The sequence below is a fragment of the Pteronotus mesoamericanus genome, unplaced genomic scaffold (assembly GCF_021234165.1).
Source record: "Pteronotus mesoamericanus isolate MK-2021 breed Mesoamerican mustached bat unplaced genomic scaffold, CSHL_Meso_final scaffold_54, whole genome shotgun sequence".
Lineage (NCBI taxonomy): Eukaryota > Metazoa > Chordata > Mammalia > Chiroptera > Mormoopidae > Pteronotus > Pteronotus mesoamericanus.
The window spans coordinates 72,801,780-72,811,072 of record NW_026555321.1 but is presented as its reverse complement, the minus strand read 5'-3'; positions in this window follow the sequence as shown (position 1 = coordinate 72,811,072).

The window sequence follows — 9,293 nt, the reverse complement described above, 5'->3', positions numbered from 1 at the left end:
GCAAAAATAGATAAGTAGAATATATCAAACTAAAGACCTCTTGCACAGCAAAGAAACAAAGAGTGAAAAGGCAACCTACAAGATGAAAGAAAATATTTGCAAATCATATATCTGATAAGGGGTTAATATTCAAAATATGTGAAGAACTCCTACAACTCTCTAGTTAAAAACAAACAAACAAATAACACTTTTTAAAATGGGCTAAGGACTTGAATAGAGATATCTCCAAGAATATATGCAAATAACCAACAGGCATAGGAAAAGGGTCAACATCACTAACAATCAGTAAAATGCAAATTAAAACTACAATGTGGTATCAATTCACACGTGTTAGGATGGCTATCATTAAAAAATTTTGAAAAATACAACAGCATTGGGGAAGATAGAGAGAAATTGGAACCCTTGTGTACTATTGGTGGAAGCGTAAAACAGTGTAGCTGGTATGAAAAACAGTATGGAGGTTCCTCAGAAAATTAAAACTAGGACTGCCATACGATCCAGCAATTCCACTTCTGTGTATTTATCCAGAAGAATTGAAATCAGTATCTCCTTGAGGTATTAGCACTCACGTGTTTGCTGTGGCGCCATTCACAATAGCCAAGAAGTGGAGAAAATCTAAATATCAATAAATGAAAGAATTTTTTAAGAGTGAGGAGAATAAAGATGGCAGAGGAGTGAGTGAAAGTCACACGCACCTCCTCCCAGGACCAACCTGGAATTACAACTAAATTGTGGAGAGACCACCTGGAACAAACAACTGAACAATAGGGATAGAGGAGCCTTTTAGTCTCAGACAGACAGAAGAATCAGCTTTAACACAACCTAACTGGTAAGGAATGCGGTAGAGACTCAAGAAGGTAGGTGGGGCGCACACGGGCAGCAGCACCAGAAGGATATTGAAACGGCCAGTTGGATCCCCCTGAGAAGAGAGGGGTCTAAACCGTAAGTGAGGATCTCCAGACTACAGCACCAGAGCCCAAAAAAGTATACAGATAACAACAAGCTGCAAAAGGCAGCAGGGTTGCTCTCTACCAGAGACAGGCAAGTGGAGATGGAAAGAGCCATTTAGAGAGCCAATGCATAAATTTTATTTGCAACCACTTACCCTGGTCTCTGGCAGAGGCGGGGGCACAGTGGACTAGAGATGCCTGAGGAGAGACTATGGAAGGAGGTTTTGGGGAGAGAACTGAGAAAGTAGCTGGAAGGAGCCCGGCGCTGACTCATCCCCCATGCAGCAGCAGCCATCTGGCTCAGGTAGAGATGATTGCCCTGAGCAGCAGCAGTATCCAAGGACCCAATAGCCCTGCCACCAGGAGGGACTCCACCTCAACCTCAGCTGTCTAAGCTGGCCTGCTGAGTGTAGAGTGACTAGATTAACAGCTGAAGGAGACAGCCACAAACAGTAGATTCCTGGAAGTCTCGAACAGACTGCCTAAGGTCAGACAGGGACAACATCTTACATCATCAGAGGCAGATCCAGAAAGTAAAAACAGCAGTCTCCTACCATGGAAGTGCACACCACAAAGTCAGGATGAAGATAGATCAATTTAAGAAGCAGAAGGAAAAAGAAGAGTCTCACAAATAATGGGAAGACCAAGAAACACTCCCCAGTCGAAGGGAAAGGAGGAATCCCCAGAAAGAGAACTCAATGAAATAGACATAAATAAACTATCAGATATTGAGTTCCAAACAATGGTTCTAAGGAAGCTCAATAAAGTCAGTGATCTCAGATAGAATTACAAAAAATGACAGGGAAACTATGAAGAACTTACTGCAAACTATATCAGCATGAACAAGGACATAGAAACTATCAATAAGAGACAACAGGAAATGAAGAATACAATTTCTGAATTGAAGAACACAGTCGAAGGAATCAAAGCCGGCTAGATGAAGCAGAGGATCGAATCAGCAAGCTGGAGGATAAAGTACAAAAAAGCTCCCAGAAAGGGCAAGAAAATAAAAAAAGACTCAAAAAGAATGAAGAGGCATTTAGGGAAATGCAGGACATCCTGAAACATAATATGTGTATATTAGGGATACCAGAAGAAGAAGAGGGGCAAGGGATAGAGAACCTGTTGGAAAAAGTAATGATGGAAAACTTCCCTAACTGGAAGAGAGAAAAAGTCACACAAGCCCAGGAAGCACAGAGGGTCCCTTTCAAGAGAAACCCATTGAGGCCCACTCCAAGACACATCATCATTACAATTGCAAATATCAAAGACAAAGAGAAAATCCTAAATGCAGCAAGGGAGAAACAGGTAGTAACATATAAGGGAGCCCAGATATAGTTAGCAGCTGACTTCTCAACAGAAACAGTACAAGCCAGAAGGGAATGGCAAGAAATATTCCAAGTAATGAAAAGCAAAGGCCTGCAACCAAGACTGCTCTACCCAGCAAGGCTCTCAATGAAAATGGAAGGCAAAATAAGGAGTTTCCCAGACAAAAGAAGCCTAAAAGACTACACCTCCACCAAATCAGCGCTGCAAAATATGCTAAAGGGACTGCCTTAAGAAGATGAAGAAAAACAGTCTATGACTACCCAGTTCCTTTCACAGTTGCCAATACTTGATATTACCAATATTTTTAATACAGATTAATCTGATTGTGACAATGATCTTAATTGATGTTATCTTGTTACTTAATTATTTGTTGAAACTAAACTTGTCTTTGTATATATCTTGCCTATTTCTATTATTTTTTAAAAAACTTTAAATGACTTCTTGGTATTCTGTATCCATTTATTGATTATAGGTTTGTATTTTTGTTCTCTAAAATAAAAAATACAAAAACAACTATTAACCATTTTTTAGATATGTGGCAAATACTTTCCCATTTTATTACTTGTCCTTTAACTCTTTTCTATGTATATTACTGTACAGTCTTAAATGTTTAATATAGTCATATTGTCAATATTTTACTTTATAGCTTCTGGGTTTGAATATTAGACTTCAGGGTAAGAAAAATATTAGTTTGTATTTTCTCCTAAAACTCCTTAGATTCTACATATTGGTTTTTTACTATTGGTTATTTTACCTTAATATTTCTTGTATAATGTGTGAAATAGGACTCTATATTTGTTTCATTTCAAGTTAAAGTGGTCCATGCACCTTATTTGTTGAATAAGCCTTATTATCCCCACTGATGTGAAATATCGATTTAATCATATTACAATTTTAGGCAGATATATACATTTGTTTCTAGAATGCTCATTACATTTCATTGATTTACTTGATTATTTCTGTTCTGGTGTCATGTTGTTTTAATTGCTGAGACTTTATAATAGATCTAAATTTTTTAATATTTTATAATTGACATTTAAAAATAAATAAATGAAATTTGTGTTTATAAAAGGAAGGAAGGAAGGAAGGAAGGAAGGAAGGAAGGAAGGAAGGAAGGAAGGAAGGAAGGAAGGAAAGAAATCCTACCTTTTGCAACAACATGGATGGAACTGGAGAATATTATGCTAAGTGAAATAAGCCAGTTGGTGAATGACAAATACCATATGATCTCACCTAGAAGTGGACTCTATTCAACAAAATAAACAAATGAACAAAATAAACCACAGTCATGGAAATATGGAGCAGGTGGAAAGTGACCAGGGGGGATGGGGAAAGAGGACAATGGGGGAAAGAAGCGGAAGGGACTAGACAAAGAACATGTATGAATGACCCATGGACATGGACAACAGGGTGGAAATTGACTGTGGGAGCGGAGGTTGGTGGTGAGATGGGTGGAGGGGTTAAGGGGGAAAAAGAGACAACCGCAATAGAATAAACATGATTGAAAAATTTTTAAACAATAAAAATAATTTTTAAAAGTAAATAAAAATATTTTATAAAGAAAAAGAAATGCAGGTGGGCCATACTGAATCAGTTAAAAGGCCTTAAGAATAAAACTCAGTTTTCCTTGAGGAAGGAAATTCTACCACAAAACTCGAGCATCAATTCCTGCCTGAGAGTTTCTAGCCTGCTGTCCTGCCCTTCAAATTTTGGATTTACCAGCCAGCCCCCACAATTGCATAAGTTAATTCCTTGAAATAATAATGTATATATACTGGTTCTATTTCTCCTGAGAACCCTGACTGATACAGCAATGACATCAATGGCAGCTCAGATCAAAAAAGGAGTCATGGCATGAACACTATGTACCTCCTGATGGAGCAATGCCTATTAAGTATTCCTGAAAAATAAAAGCCAAACCTGACTTCGATCAAGCCTTTAGATCTAACCACTGATTTAGAGGATGTACAGGGGACAAAGGAACATACTACATGACATCACATGGATGAGATCAACAAAATCAGAATGTACAACTCTAGACCTCTCCTGTTCGTTTTCATACTACCCTGTTCCTTCCTTAAGGTTTCTACACCCTCATCTCCTTGAATATTATAAATTTAATTTTTCCATCATGTTCTATTATTTTTTAGTTTGGGGATACAAATCTCCCATTTGCTGAATCTGCTAAGTTTTCTTCCTTGTGGTTCATTTCCTTATGTAACTTGTATCTTTGACTGTGAAGCTTATCTACAGGACTTCAGTTTCCCTGAGCTACAGAAACTTTGCTATATAGAGACGTTTTTCCATTCGTCACTGTCTGGACCTGGGTTTCAGAGGTGCCAGACCAGTTAACATGCCAATTTCTTGGAACGTACTGTGAACTCAGACCTCGGACTTGAACTGTGCAGGGTATGAGGCTCTACAGTCTAGCCGTTGCCTCTTTTCCTAGTTCAAGTGGGTAGCAAACTTCCTTGCAGCCTCCTCACACCAATGGAGGGTATTTTTCTAGTTATCATCTCAGTGTCAAGGTTCTTGTGGTGGGTTCTTTCTTTCAAAGAAGAATGCACTAAAACATATCCATTGGCACATGCCTTTCCTTCAATGTAATGTCGACACTCCTCCTTGATGAGGTGGAGTTTGTGTTTCCTTCCCTGAAACTGACTTCCTCAGTCAATAAGATCCAGTAGCAGTGCCTATGTAATTTCCAAAGCTAAATCATAAAACGTGACACAACTTCTTCTGGCTCTCCCTCTTGGGATACTCACCTTTGAAACCCAGCCACCATTCTCTGAGGAATCCAGGTGGCAGGAAGAGGCCACCATGTAAAGGTTCCAGCTGACATCCACAGCTCAGGTCTAAGTCCACAGCTGGCATCAACCACCAGATGACTATGGGAGTGAATGAGCCTGCAGGTGACCAGCCCCAGCCTTCAATCTGCCATCGAAGGGACCAGACATGGTGAGGCAGGGCCAAGCTGTCCCTGCTGTGCGCTGTCCAAATTCCTGACCCACAAAAACCATGAGCACAATAAATGGTTGTTTTCCATGATAACGTTTTGGAGAAATTTGTGATGCAGTCATAGAAACAGGAACAGTACTCCTTTGTGACTTTCAGCTTTCAGCAGATGCTCAACAGTGGCTTCCTATGTGAACATTCCTTCATCTCTGGCACCTGGGCATTTCCTTCTTTTGGTTCCTAGCTCAGTCACATATCTATAAGTTACCTTATTATATTTGCCCTCATTGGAAATAAAATGAAGCAGAATGGAGTCCCTTTCATGTCAGCTCACTCTGCCCAGAAGTTCCCAGAATAATTTTTCAAATGAAGACATAAAGAAATAAAAAAATTAATTTCTTTCATGTACAAAGATACTTAGAAATCAAAATAATAATGAACCCTATAGAGAGTGCATTTAAGAACAGAAACTCATTGCAGAAAAAAATACAAATGGTCAATAAAGTTCATCCTCACTAGTACTCCAATAAAAGCAATATAATGAGCTATGACTTTCAGCAATCAAATGACAAGGATTTTTTGTTAATACTCAGTGGTGTAAGACAGGGTTCAAGGAACTAGGCACTCTCATGTGTTTCAGTATATGTAATTTTATAACATTTCCAGAAAGTAATCTCTCTCTCTCTCTCCCCCCTCATATATATCCTTATAATTTTATATACTTTTGACCCAGCAATTCCATTTCCAGGAATTTATCCTAAAGGAATAATCATTGGTAGACAAATATTTATCTTCAAGAATGTCAAATCCTGTGTTTTTTATAATAAAAGAGGCTGAAAATAACCCTAATATTAAACAGCAGATGGTACGGTTATCTTGATTTTTAGCTTTGTTTAAACCAAAAGAATTACCAAGTGAATATCAAGAAAGATAAACTGTAGATTCATTGAGAAAGCTGGTTGTTTATCTACAATGCCAGTCATTGTGTTAGAAGTGGAAATACAAAAGTGATTAAAATGCAAAAGCCTGCAGTGTATTGGGGGGAACAAAGTAAATGATTACAGTTCATTATGATAATTAGTAAAGATAAAGCCCTGCCAGAATTCTGCAGTACAACAGACCCTTTGCTAACCTAACTGATAGGCAAAGGGGATAGTTTTGCTTTTGTTTTTGAGCAAGGATGTTCAAGCTAAGCCCCACAGGTTTTGTTAAATAGAAATAAAATGTGGCAGAGCAGGCTGAATGCCTACCAGAATTCTTGCTCCTCCAGAGACCAGAGCTGTTCCTAGGAAGTGGTTGCCTCTCTGGAATTGGGATGTGAGAGAATGTAAGGTGAACACTTTCTGCAGGAAGCTTTTATGAAGCAGGTCTGCTGTGGCCACACTTTCTCCTTCCCTTTCTGCTGGCTGCAATTAGACAAGAAAAAAGTGCTAATGAGTGGATCCCACTAACCAATGGAAGAAAGCTGCCTGCTGACGAGGAACACCAGGTCCTCAAATGATGTCATTTTGTTTAAAGTTGTTTTGTTATTATGTAGATGAGAAAAACATTTGATTCCAGCTGGGGCCACTGTCTGCGTGGAGTTTGCACATTCTTCCCACATCTGCATGGGTTTTCTCCAGGTCCCCTGGGTTTCTCCCACATCCCAAAAATGTGCATGTGAAACGAATGAGGATGTACTGTATATGTTAAATCACTAAAATGTTGAGGTCTGTTTGTCACTATTGCTAACAATACACCAATACATGCAATTTTTAATTCCCAAGTGAATATATTAGCTCGCCCACTCAAATATATTCATTAAACATAGTCTGTGTAAGCATCAGTGTGTCAAGTGCTTGACAAATACAAAGATGAACAGAAATCCTGCCTTTATAGAATTTCCCATCTAAAAGGAAAAACAGTAGCCACTCATACAGCTACTATATATGAAATAACAGCCTTAGGGCAGATAAATATGTATACAACAAGGTCTGTCTGGAAAAAGTTCAGCCATTGTTAATATAATAAGAATGGCTTGTGCGACATCTATGAAATCTGGCAGCCAAAAGTGGACTGGAATGCGCATGCATGAACAATGACAACTTCACTGTACTAGTCAGTGGGGGCAGTAGGCGCCAGTGATTAAGCAAGTGTACTATGTGGCTGTCGCATTGAAAACGACTAAGCAAATAGAGAAATTAATCTGCGTCCAATTTTGTGTTAACCTTGAACATTACTCCCTAAAAACTATTCATATTCAAAAGGCTGCAGCTATGGGCAACTAGTGATTGGCAGCCTTACCACAATAACACACCCACTCATACATCATGTCTGGTGCAGAGGTTCTGGCAAAACATCAAATCACTCAGGTGACTCAGCCCCGCTAAAGCTCAGATTTGGTGCCCAGCGACTTCTGGCTTTTCCCACAACTAAAATCACCTTTGAAAGGGAAGAGATTTCATACCATCGATGAGATTCAGGAAAATGTGACAGGGTAGCTGCTGGTGACTGCAAGAACTGTGTGAGGTCCCTGGTGTCTACTTTGAAGGGGACTGCAGTGTCATGATCCTATGTACAATGTTTCTTGTATCTTGTATCTTCTTTGATAAATGTCTCTATTTTTCATATTACATGGCTGGATACCTTCTGGACAGACCTCGTATCTCTCTCTCATAGGAGTTAAAAGAAGGGTTAGTACTTTCACATGGAGGTTCAAAAAAAGACGTGGGAGACACTAGAAAATACTATTTAAATAGAATTCAAACAGGCAGAATTGTGGGTGAAAGCATTCCAGGGAAAGAGACAGGTATGAAAGATGCCATGGAGAATGGAGACAATGGTCCAGATAAGGGCACTGTGAGAAATAATAAAATGATAGGTTGGGGGGAGATCACAGGCACATCTGAATGTTGGCCAAAGTGGTTATGCAAAATTAACAATCGATTGCCTTTACAAGGTTCAGCAAAGAAAAAGGAGTCAAAGATGATGGAGGCTGTGAACTAGGTTGACTAAGAGAATTTGCGGAACCATGAATTAAATTCAAGAGAAAATGCTGACCTGGACGAGGGGCCAACAAGGAGCTCAGTTTTAGATAACATGAGTACAGAACATCCAGGAGATAAACCTGGGTCTAAGCTGTAGGGGCTGAAGACTATAGGTTTGGCTGGGAGATGAAAATTTTAAGAATTATCTATTTACTGGTGAGAATTAAGGCAAGAGACTGGAGTAAAGCTGCTAAAAGAAATTTCAGAAAGAGAGAAGGCAGGTTCCCTTAAAATACACACAAGGCAGGAAGACAGAGAAAAGAGTCTGAGAAGTCACAGGAGAGGCAGAGGATCCAGAGGAACCAGAATCTCAGGAAGCACTGGACCATGTCCAACTCAACAGAAGTAGAGAAAAGAACTCCCAGTAATACCGTTAACACCAAATACACAATCCCACTTACTCCTCAAACAATCCAATGAAGCAATTTCCAGCTACTGACCAGGAATTCAGACCAGACAAAGAACACAAGCATTGGAGTAAAATGAACTTGGATCCTAATCTTAACTCCGCCCTTCAATAGCTGTACAACCATAGGGCCGTGAAGAAAATAATAGTGCCTATGGTTCTCACTGGATTAGTGAGCATTACTTTTAAAATGCAGGCAAACTGCTCAGTGCAATACTGTACATGTATAAACAGTGAGTGGAAGCTATTGTTTTAATTATTTATAAATAATGATAAACACGGGTTTTTTTTAAAGTCTGTTGACAGAAATGTCAACTGGTAAAGACTTTTTAGAAGTCAAAATTCCACCAAATTTTTAAAAATGTACATACATACACCTGACCCAGTGAGTCTGCCTCAAGGAATTCATTTTGTAGAACTATTCCCATGCCTAAGAATGTTCATTGTTGTAGTGTTTGTAGTAAGGAAAAGTTGGAACCAATCTTAATGCAACATGGTTACATAAATTATAATATATATATCTATACCATATGATCATACATCTATATGATACATGAAATATTCAATGCAGATCTAAGTAAAATGATATGATAGGTATTTGCCATGTCTTAAGTGAAAAAAAGCAGT